Source organism: Falco rusticolus, chromosome 7, assembly GCF_015220075.1.
Source record: "Falco rusticolus isolate bFalRus1 chromosome 7, bFalRus1.pri, whole genome shotgun sequence".
Classification (NCBI taxonomy): Eukaryota; Metazoa; Chordata; class Aves; order Falconiformes; family Falconidae; genus Falco; species Falco rusticolus.
The window spans coordinates 69,699,328-69,710,260 of NC_051193.1; the positions used below are offsets into that span (position 1 = coordinate 69,699,328).

Below are 10,933 nucleotides of genomic sequence, written 5' to 3' on the forward strand. Positions count from 1 at the left end.
TATCCTGAACCCAGCTTTCATTTTTCTATCTATGGTGCTTGAGAATTCACATAAAAAGTTGCAGCTATTAGAAATTATGTGTACAGAATGACCTTTAACTGCAACGTGCACCAATTCAATAAATTAATTCAGCTGAGTGTAAAAATAAAATTGTGTTTCCCTTGGGTATGGCAACAGTGCTTGCCTTGCAGGGATTCATCTATCTGTAATAACACTCTGTTCAAAGCTGCATATGAATACACCAGCTTTCAAAAAAACCCACAACAGCACATTCTTATTCTAAAAAGACCTTAACTCCCTTGGTGATTGCTGTATCGGGTGAAAAAATAGCAGGGCGCCTGATCAAGCCAATTGAAGACATAAATTATTGGATGAGAGGAAATCAATATTTTATTAGAAGCACAAGGCTTACTGTGATGAACCTCGGAGACATGTGCCTTTCTGTTTATAGGTAAATCATTAGATTTCCTAAAATAGACAAGGCTGCTAGACAGCTGATTTCTTCAGCTCGGGGCCATGGGGATTATAATGTAGGCACAAAGGGAGGAGGGACAGAATGGGAAATGGAGCTTTTCAAATCCACTTGAAGGGAAAGGAGAGGGAAGGAGGTATCAAATGTGACTATAGAACCAACATGCATTGCCTCCTGCTCTCTGAGCTTCTCTTGAACCTTATACTATTGTCAGCCGCGTGCAAAGTTATTAAATATAGCCTATTTTAGAATGCTGGTTTTCATGACAAGCTGATTTCGAGTGGTTCTGAGCCAGCTGAAAAGTCCATTTGCCAAGATCCTGAAAGGTCTTCGAAATCCCGTTAAGTCATTAATTACAGCTTATCCAGAACCTTTGAAGAGCAGGATCCCAGACGACATGGCGCTAATGGGAACGGAGGCTGCTGAGCTCCTGTCGGATGCTTCAGACCTGGCAGAAGCTGGGTCTTGCTACCTGCACTGAGGAAAGCAGAGCATGGGAGTTCTTACTGGGCATGGTGGGGAGAGAGCTGTCAAAAATGTACAAGCCCCATACCAAACTTATGCCTCTTAAATCACAGTCTACCCTTGGAGCCCAACACAGGCTGCTATGGACGTCCTTTAGGCACAGGTATCTTTTTGGCATATTTCAAACATATTTCTCTCTTTGCTCAAGCTGCCTCTTTGCAGGCAGATGATGGTGAACGAATAACCTCCAGAAGGCTGTCGAAATGACCATTCACATATTTGTACTGCCAAACCCCACTATTAAAATATGCTTGATGGATGCTGATGGCTGCCACCTGCAGCTCCAAGGAAAGCACAAAAATGTAGTTCTGAGTGGAAAGACTCAATTAAGTCGGTTTAGTGGCAATGGACACCATCATCCAGAACTGAATTTTGCCTGAACGCCCCTGCAGAGGGTACACTGGGAATATTCCCCCTCAAAGCCAGACTCAGTGCAGTTTGTGAACTGAACAGAAATCAGGTTAGAGAAGTGATTAATAATAACTGTAGTAAGGCATGTTACTTATTTCTCGTTCTCACCATCTTGCGAATGTCTTTTTCAAGGAGCAGCTTCCTTCCCAAAATCAGTATCAGTGTACAAAAGGCATAAGCTATCTCCTGTTGGACTGCAAGGAAAGATTCCTAATGACTTCAGTGAGATCTGGGCTATGTCCTATCTCACAAAGCGTGGCACTTGTGATATCAGTAACGGCAAGTCCAAATTTTAAATAGACAATAGTATTTAATCAGTGTGGTTTGCTTTTCCAAAACAGTGCTGTTGCTAAATGTTCTATTTGCTTAGGCTGCTTTTTTTTTGAGTCTCTCAAGTATTACTCCATTGCTTTGAAAACACTGTGTTGCGAATCTAACTGTAACCTTTAGCATTACCAAGAGCTGCTGCCTTCATGCAAATTCTGGCATTTCTGTACTAGACAACCATGTCAGTAGACAACACGGTGCCGTACATTCTGCCATCAACGTGCTTGTCACCTCGCTGTCACTGCAGAATGACTTTTTTTGCCTCGTAACCGTGGGCGTCTGGGAAGCCCTATCCGTCATTCCAAAATAAACCTAGCTACCATCAGCAGTCATACCTGAACACATTAGGCAGTTTGTCACTCTGGCATACTATTTGGGAAGTAAACCACTGCCCTTGGTCTCTTCTGCGTGGTTGCGCTGCCGGCGCTGGGGCTGGGATGCGCACGCCTGCCTTCTCAGCTGGATGATTTTTGCAATGGCTGGCAGTTGCTCCGAGTGCCACATCGCAGGCTGTTCCCACTGGTGAGGAATCAACTCCAGTGCTCTGCCCCAGTGTAAACCAGTACGTGCGACATGAACCACACCCAGATCCATCTGCTCGCATTCGTCTTTTTCCATCTGCCACCATGCTCTACGTGGTCCGTAGGAAATTGCTTCAGAATTATGAATCATCCTCTCCAGGCTCTCAATATGCTACTCTAACAGATGGGCATAATATATATTCCATAATAACCATTCTGTGTATAGCCACCCTTTGTTATGTTAACGAGTTAATAAGAAAAGAGCCAATGAGCTGACATTACTAAATTACTGACCTTTCAGGTAAAAAAGGCTGAAGTCTAAGTCTGCTTTAATAAGACGAGAGGAGGCATGCCTGTGGAATAATGTCATTCCTCTTGGCTTTCCTAGAAATCAATACCTGAGGTATAATCCAAACCGTTGTTAGTACCGCTAACTGTGGCACGGTAATTCCTAGCAAGAGCAAGTCTTACGAGCAACACTAAGGCTAAATAAATGGGATGTTCAACAGCTCTGACATTTTGGCAATACACCAGCAAACAGAGATTTTAATCTATTAGGAGTGAAGCACAGATGAGCCTGCAATAGGAGAAAAGCATCTCTCTGCTGCTTGTTTTTGTATGACAAAATCTTAACTGCGTGTCAAGTTCTAAAAGATGTGAATTGCTTTCTGCTGCACCGTCTAAATTTCACAAAAGTTATCCAGGGGCTAGAAACCCATATTGGATGTCACAAGGATTCAATATATTTGATTACCCAAAAAGAAAGCTGAGGAGTAATTTTGATCACTTCCTTATACATTTAGACATGGAGAACCTGTGTGTGACAGGAGGCAGCTTCTCCACCTGGCTAGCTAGAAAGGCATCGCAGGACCAAGTGGCTTAGAAGGTGCAGTTTGACAGTCACACATGGAAAAGCCCAAGTTTCCTTGTGACAGAGGAGTTTCAGCATCACTTAAGTTCCCTAGGCAGCAGTCTCTAAAATGATGCAAGATGGTTTCAAAAAAAGCGATAATCCATTTTTTCCAGTAAATATTCTGCATACAAGGCTGCAAATTAGATAAGCAGGACAGGCTCTGCTGGTCCTTGAGTTGGTGAACCCTCACCACATATCCTGAATGCAAAAAGAGATTTTTCCAGGGCGGCTGTGGGAGCTCAAGCTGTCCTTTCTCCTGCACAGCCAGTGTGGGAGTCTGTCTGCTCTGGTCGACGTGGAGGGGAGAACACACTGTGTCTCGGAAAAGTTTCATTCCCGCTGCTCCCTCAGCATCACAGCTGCAGCCGCAACTGCTGAAATTCAGTAACTCAATACTGAGGATGGGAAAAAAAACCAAAGAACACAAGGCTTGGCATGTGCAGTGAGTGATCTATAGCTATGACTATTTATAGTAGAAGAAACAGATTATTTTGGAGCTGTGGGGTGTTTTTTGTAATACATTACAGGCTAACATCCAGGAGGCCTGAGGCATTTCAGAACCCAAGAGCACCGGGGGTCTTCCAGCCTCCCACTCATTCTGAGTTTCCATCTGTCCGGCAGTACTGGTGGCTGCTGGTTCCCCTTGGGCTCTTCAGCTGGTGTTTCCCCTGGATGCGAGGGGCCGGGTACTTGCTGGTATCTAGATGGGCGTCCTGAATGTAGCAAAAGGTTTCCTGTTCTGCTGAGGACAAACATTCCTTCAGTCACTTTGCTGGTGTCTTCATTGATGATGGGATTTTTCTCATCAACACTCCAAAATTTTTAAAGGAACCAGTTACTGTATCTTTACTTGTTGGTGCACGTAACCCGTTCCTGCTGAAAGTGGCAAAGTCAGTTTGCATTTTACGTAAGCAAATGATTTCTGAAGACACTTGCCCGTCTAACTTCAGAGGATGTAGAGGACATTGCCAAACCCACAGCTTCTTTTCCATATATATTGATGGCATTTCCAGAAGAATCTGTATTCTTAGGTCCTTGCTTCCATGCAAATACAAAGCCAGCTTGCCCTGAACATTGAAAATCAGGATGAAAAAGTGCTCTTGTACTATGGCTGTGGTAAGACCTAAGGTCGATTAACTTATTATTCTTCATAAGTGACAGAATTCATTCTCATAATTTAACAGATTTTATCTAAACCTTTTTTTTTTTTTAATGCCTTATTTGCTTTCAATTCCACAGTGGCTAATTAAGATTTATAAGCAAATCCACAAATGAGACAAATTCAGCAGAACCTACTGATAGAACAATCATAATGCATATTTGTGTAATGCAGCTCTCTAGTTATGAATAACCCTTAGACGGCGTAATTCCAGGCTATAAAAAATGCTTGCCCTTCATTTGTTTAAGATTTGTACTACTGGTTCTAAGCACAGTATCATCATTAATAAAAATAATAATTAGATCCATGAATCATTAAAGGAATCACTTCTGCAGCAGTTCATGCTGTTCCTTCACCTATAAAAATCTTTTCTTCTCTTACAGGGCTGAAGGGAGGGCTCGGAATCTTTGCCATTGCTGGCAATTAGCAGTGCTTGCTGATTAACCCAAGACACACCAGAGAAGGTCTGCTCTGTGCTAGGCACCTACCTAGTCCAGGACTTTCTTTGCTTTGAGATTGCTCTTGATGGCACAAAGACCTACCTTTTCGTAAAGATACTTGGACGTCATACAGCAAAGGGACATACGCCGGCAAGACAACACCTCTCCTTGTATTCAAAGCACTTTCTTTTCATAATTCATCTATTAGGAGAGAGAAAGAAGTAGTTGATTAATATGACTGGTATACTGAAGGGCTAAAAACCCCAGTGTTTACCACTATTTCCATTTACATGCAGTTGCCATTCTTTAAATATATTGTACAAGCAGAGGTGGAAGGACATGGTTGCTCAACTTTCTAGGTAGTAGCTTTCAAAGTTGCTCTGGAGACAGCACTATCATGGTGGATTCACTCACTCAACAACCATGACACACCTAACATGTTTCAATTAAAAAAAATTCCTCCCTCAACCTGCAGTTTTTCACTCCTCTGGAAAAATCCAGTGAAATCTCTTTTGATAGAAAGAACGTAGTTTCATACACGTACACGTGTAGGCACACATCCATCCAGCACTTGATTGAAGACCACCCTTAGTTAAACTATGCTGGACATTAAGGAAATATAAGAGCCAGTTTCAGACTCACTGTAATGAGATGAAAATCCAGATCCTGTTTATTCATGATCAGAATTTGTCTTCAGCTCTTCAAAGTTTAGTACTAGTTATTTGTGGAATTAATTTGGAGATATCCCACAAATGGAAAAGTATGTTAATAATTGTTATATTTTACTATTATTTAGGTTTATAGAAGGAAAAAATATAGTTGAGATTAACTTTCAAATGTCCAAAGGGACAGAGTTGTTCTAAAGTCGTGATGTGGAGGCCAAAAAAAAGTATTGGCACAGACATATGTAATTCTAAGGGAGCTGAGGATAAAAGCACCGCAGCACCATGTGTGAAACTCAGCTGCAGTTTGAAGACAACTGTTACAGCAACAAACATTACAAGACGCTTTTACGAGTTTAAAAAGGAACATCAGTCTAACAAGAAATGATGTTGCTATTTCCATACATCCACACTGACAGACGTGAGCCACATTCAACTTTTTTTACCCTATAGACTCCAACAGAAATGGGTCAAAATGCTTTCTGAAAAACAATTACATTAACCACCACTTCCATAAAGCAGATCTTATGCATGAGAGAGACAGATTAAGATTTCAGAACTGGAAAGACTGAGAACCAGAGTAATTTGGAGTGCCTCCTTCATTATGCATATCCAGATTCGACCCATGTCGGAGACAGACTCGCCCTGATGCTCTCAGGCAGGGAACGGAGACCCCCCACCGAGGCTCAGCGCCGCTGTCACCTCCACAGCTGCACAGCTTCTTCCTATACCCTCCAAGGGGCAATGAGTTGGTGACATGGTCATGGGTCTGTGGCAAAGCCAGTATAAAATCTGTAAAGAGAACCAAAGCTGACTGTTGTGAAAAGGGAATAATTGCCAGATTGAATTGGAAAACAGATTGTTATAATTAATTCACTTGAATGACACTTCATTCTCTATAAGCATGACACAATGACTCTTCATTCAGGGACACAGATGTGACTGTCTTCCAATTCTTTATCTATTCCAGCATAATTGAGCATGAAGAATGTGCACTGGAAGCCAAATGTCACCCAAACTAATGCTATTAAGAATGAACAAACATCTACCTGTGTAGCTGAACTACTGCTGAACCTGCGGGCTTATGCAATTCCTGTCACCAAGGAGCCTGTCAGCATCGTATAATGACATGCAAATGAGTAAGGATTGTTTTGAATGAGGGGAAAAAAAAAACCCCAAAACAGGACTACATATCAAAACATGTCTAGAAAGTTCTTCTGTTTCTGGTGGGGGTTCTCAGCCAAACTATTATGCAATAATCACTTCACATACCTGTGCCTCTCCCCTTTACTCCTTTTTTCTTCTGTTTAGGCAAATAAATCTCACCTGTAGCTTTACAAAACGCATATACTTAGTTCATGTTTTAAGAATAATTAAGTAAGAATGCCTATTAAGGTGAACAAGACTAACTTAAAAATTATAGACTTGGTCATAAGGAATCTTTACATTTTTATATCAACAGAAGGAAATAATAGCAGCTAGAGAGACTCCCTGTTCTGCTTCCCCCCCCCCTCCCCCTCCCCTTACCTGGAACAAATATTTAAAGACCTCAACATGCTCCACAGAGTGAATTCATCGCTTCCATTTTGAAGAAGGAGAAACTTAAGACACACTAGACAATTCATGTAAAGTCATATGGTCAAATATATATTTTAATAATTTTCTTCGAGCACCATATGTGTTTTCATGTCTCTCAGCCCCCACACAGCCCCATGGCTTGCACTGCCGTTTAATCCACAGCGATGCTTGTGCGTGCTCCCTTTTGTATCCGCTCACATCCCCCCACAAATGTCTATTTATACTTCATTCTCTTCCTCTGCCGTGTGTGCGTGCAAATAATACTTAGGATTGGCCAGAAAACTACAATTTCATCATGTGAAACATTTTGAACTTTCAAATATATAGACAGAAAATCACTTCTAAACCTAAAAGCCCCTGACTATTTTAATATAAATATTGAAATGTAGAGTTACAGTAATGTTACGATATAACCTAGCCAACAAAAACAGCTGTGAAAAATCCTTCCCAACCCTTTTAAACCTTTACTACTCATCCTCCTTATCAATAGCTGTTAATCAACAATTTGAACTAATGCAGTGAAAGGGAAGGTGCAGAGCCAAGACTGCCTGCTATCAGCCTCTTTACACAAATGGCTTGGAAGACACCATTAGTATGCTTATAGCCCTTCGCTGAAGAATCAAATTATTTCAGCTTTCATACAGGCAGCATTCAAGTAAATTACTGGAGGTGCCCTTTACTGCTTGGCACATCACCAATTACCAGATGCCATTACCTTCAAATACAATGAATTGTTTTGGTACCACAAGGTTAAAGAGAAAACCTATTTGGAATGAAGGAGAGGGCAGAAAATGTCACATACAGAAACAGAAAGACAGATTGAATAGTTCCCACAGAAGCTAGAGGTCCAAAATGTAGATGAGCTGGTTTCCCCAGTAAGATTACTGGCAGTGAATTAAATGGGATACCCACCAGAGCACCAGGAGCATCCGCACCCTGGAGCATTTTGAAGTGTATGCTGAATGCTTTATGTAGGCTCCTGCGAATGAGACAAAAGGTTAACTATTTACTTTTATGTGACGTTGTGTTTAAAACATGTCAGAGAAAAAAACTTCCAGTAGAAAGTGCTGTGTCAGGTCAACCTTTCTGTATCTAAATAATGCTCTTTAAATGTATGGATATTGTTGGGTTTGGGATTTGGTTTTTTTTGGAGGAAAACAACTACAGCATGTCAGATTTACATTCAGATACTTCAGTCTGTAGGTAAGAATTACCTTCGAGGATAAGTTTGCCTTCTGTTACTTCATGTTTCGTTATCATAAAAGGTATTTTGCAATCTAAACTGAAATAATTTCAAATTAAGAGCAGCCAAGAAGTCTGGAGTCCGGTTTCCATGAAAAAGAGTCCCAGCTGGAAGAGTAGATTTAAGTCTGGAGTACACACAATGGAACCTACTACAAAACAAGTACTGTCTTCAACAGATTGAAATTACTACATGCATAGAAAATACTGATGGTTGCACAGGTATACCTGCACAATATAGGATATTGCCTATCAAATCCAATAAACTCCACTGACATCAGAACAGGCTTCCCAAATACATTCTCCATGATTCGTCTACAACTGCGAGTAACCATTAGCAAAACAAAAGTAGCAAGTGTGCAGTCAGAAGCCAACTGTCCAAATTATTTAAAATAAGTAAATCAGGATATCTTCTTTCTCTCCACCCACAAAACTTGGCTCTGCAGAACAGCTATAGATTTTATCTTTTTTTTTGTTGTTGTTGATGATGTCATTTTAGCTGTACTAGTGCCTATTCCCCAGCACTCCCATCCATTTGTCATTTCATCTTCCTCCAGCTAGTGATTTATGCTTTCCCCTTCTGGCTAATAGTATCTCATTTCAATTACTTCACTTCCTTGGTAGTGCTGCTCCTACAATGGATTGAGAAACTGCCATTTTCTTTATTATCCCAGGCACTTTATTTTAACACAGGCATCCCCGGTATCATGGCATCTCAGAAGAGCTTGTGCCTCTATCTAAATTTGCCTTAGATTTGCATTTCACCATTCACATTCCCTTTTCTGTTTGTTTTCTCCCTTACAGACTCTTAAAACCCGTTTGAACAGTCTACTTTCAAAACCAGCTTTCTGTGACAAACACATGAAAACCTTTCTGTGTCAATTAAAAAGATACTGGGACAATAGAAAGGCCAGAAGAGAACATATGAGCTCCAGAAACCTGATGCACAGCAGGAGGCACCGAACCATCCGGGGATTAGCCATTCCCCCTCGCTCCCACACCCCATAATGCAGCTCCCCAGGCCCATCTAACAACCTTAAATCTTTAATAAAATACACCCAGGAAAAGAAGAGAAAAGAGAGAGAGAGAAAAGAGAGAGAGAGAGAAGAGAGAGAGAGAGAAGAGAGAGAGAGAGAAGAGAGAGAGAGAAGAGAGAGAAAAGAGAGAGAGAGGAGAGAGAGAGAAGAGAGAGAGAGAAGAGAGAGAGAGGAGAGAGAGAGGAGAGAGAGAGAGGAGAGAGAGAGAAGAGAGAGAGAGAGAAGAGAGAGAGGAGAGAGAGAAGAGAGAGAGAAGAGAGAGAGAAGAGAGAGAGAGAAGAGAGAGAGAGGAGAGAGAGAGGAGAGAGAGGAGAGAGAGAGGAGAGAGAGAGGAGAGAGAGAGGAGAGAGAGAGGAGAGAGAGAGGAGAGAGAGAGAAGAGAGAGAAGAGAGAGAGGAGAGAAAGAGGAGAGAGAGAGGAGAGAGAGAGGAGAGAGAGAGGAGAGAGAGGAGAGAGAGAAGAGAGAGAGAAAAGAGAGAGAGAGAAGAGAGAGAAAAGAGAGAGAGAAAAGAGAGAGAGAAAAGAGAGAGAGAAAAGAGAGAGAGAAAAGAGAGAGAGAAAAGAGAGAGAGAAAAGAGAGAGAGAAAAGAGAGAGAGAAAAGAGAGAGAGAAAAGAGAGAGAAAGAAAGAAAAAGAGAGAGAAAGAAAAGAGAAAGATGGAGAAAGCAGGTTAACTCAAGGACATTGTTAGTGCTCCAGGTCCTTTCCCTCACAGGAAAATTGTAAGACAAGGGGTGCAAGGCTGTGAGCCCGTCCTACGCAGCCAGGAGGAAAGCGTGAAGCCACAAAACCAAGCCTAGGCTGGCCAGCTGGAGAGTAGTGCCCACCAAGCTCCAGCCACAGGAAGGATTTTTCAATCAGTTTCTGTTTCAGGTTCACACTACATTTCTGATTGCATGTATGAAGCGTACTAATTAGAAAACATCATCAGCTTATGCATAGTATCACGTAAAGCCTGAATACCCCACGAGCAGTGCTGGGCAGTATTTATCCCTGCCAGTGCTGAAGGTGTTTTATTAATATATGGTTAAATAAGTCTTCCCTGGAATAACTGGAACCCCTTGGCATATATCTGGGAAACCTGTCCCCCACGTTGGGACGTGGTCTGTGTCGAGGCTGACTTACCAGCCACAGGAGCACGGTCAGGCAGTGCCGCAGTGCTTCTCACTGATGGCGCAAACAATTCCCACGGCTGCTGCTTCGTTCCCAACCGGCTCAGCTCGCAGAAATGCTGAAGGCGTGCTGACATTGAACGGTTGAAGTCCTTCACTGCCCATCTCCTGGTTTCTCCCCGTGTGACAGCTTTTCCACTAAGCAACACGACTGGCTGCAGGAGAATATTTCAGCATGGAAATATGGAGACGTGGTAACTGAGGAATCTGCGCTGGGGATATTCAAAGAAGAATGACATGAGGCCAGGCCAACCTTTCTCTTCAGGTAAACACATCGTGAGGGTATATATCTTATTGAGTAAATCCTGCTTACTAATACATCCCTTAACGCAGCAAGCTAAGAGCTTATCTTGTAAGCCTTGTACCATGGCAGTGGCGTGCTCAGCTGAAGAAAAGAGAGTCAAGGAAAGTATTCAGTGCCGTGAGTGGCTAAAGGATGGAAAAAGATTAATATATGAAAAATCTGCCATGGGT

The 10,933-nt window shown here is 42.0% G+C and overlaps 1 long non-coding RNA gene across 4 annotated transcripts; it reads right to left on the minus strand.

Annotated features, from left to right (window-relative positions):
- Positions 1-307: 307 nt before the first annotated feature.
- LOC119151866 lies at positions 308-10,714 on the minus strand. 4 transcript variants are annotated; one of them, XR_005105586.1, is made up of 4 exons: positions 10,413-10,714; positions 4,871-7,987; positions 2,071-4,236; positions 308-949 (listed from the first exon to the last, which is right to left on the minus strand). It is a non-coding gene; the product is annotated as an uncharacterized LOC119151866 (long non-coding RNA). The 4 variants fall into 4 exon arrangements; XR_005105584.1 differs by lacking the exon at positions 308-949 and having other exon boundaries at positions 1,784-4,236; positions 4,871-4,969; positions 7,921-7,987; XR_005105585.1 differs by lacking the exon at positions 308-949 and having other exon boundaries at positions 1,784-4,236; positions 4,871-6,222; positions 7,921-7,987.
- Positions 10,715-10,933: the final 219 nt, after the last annotated feature.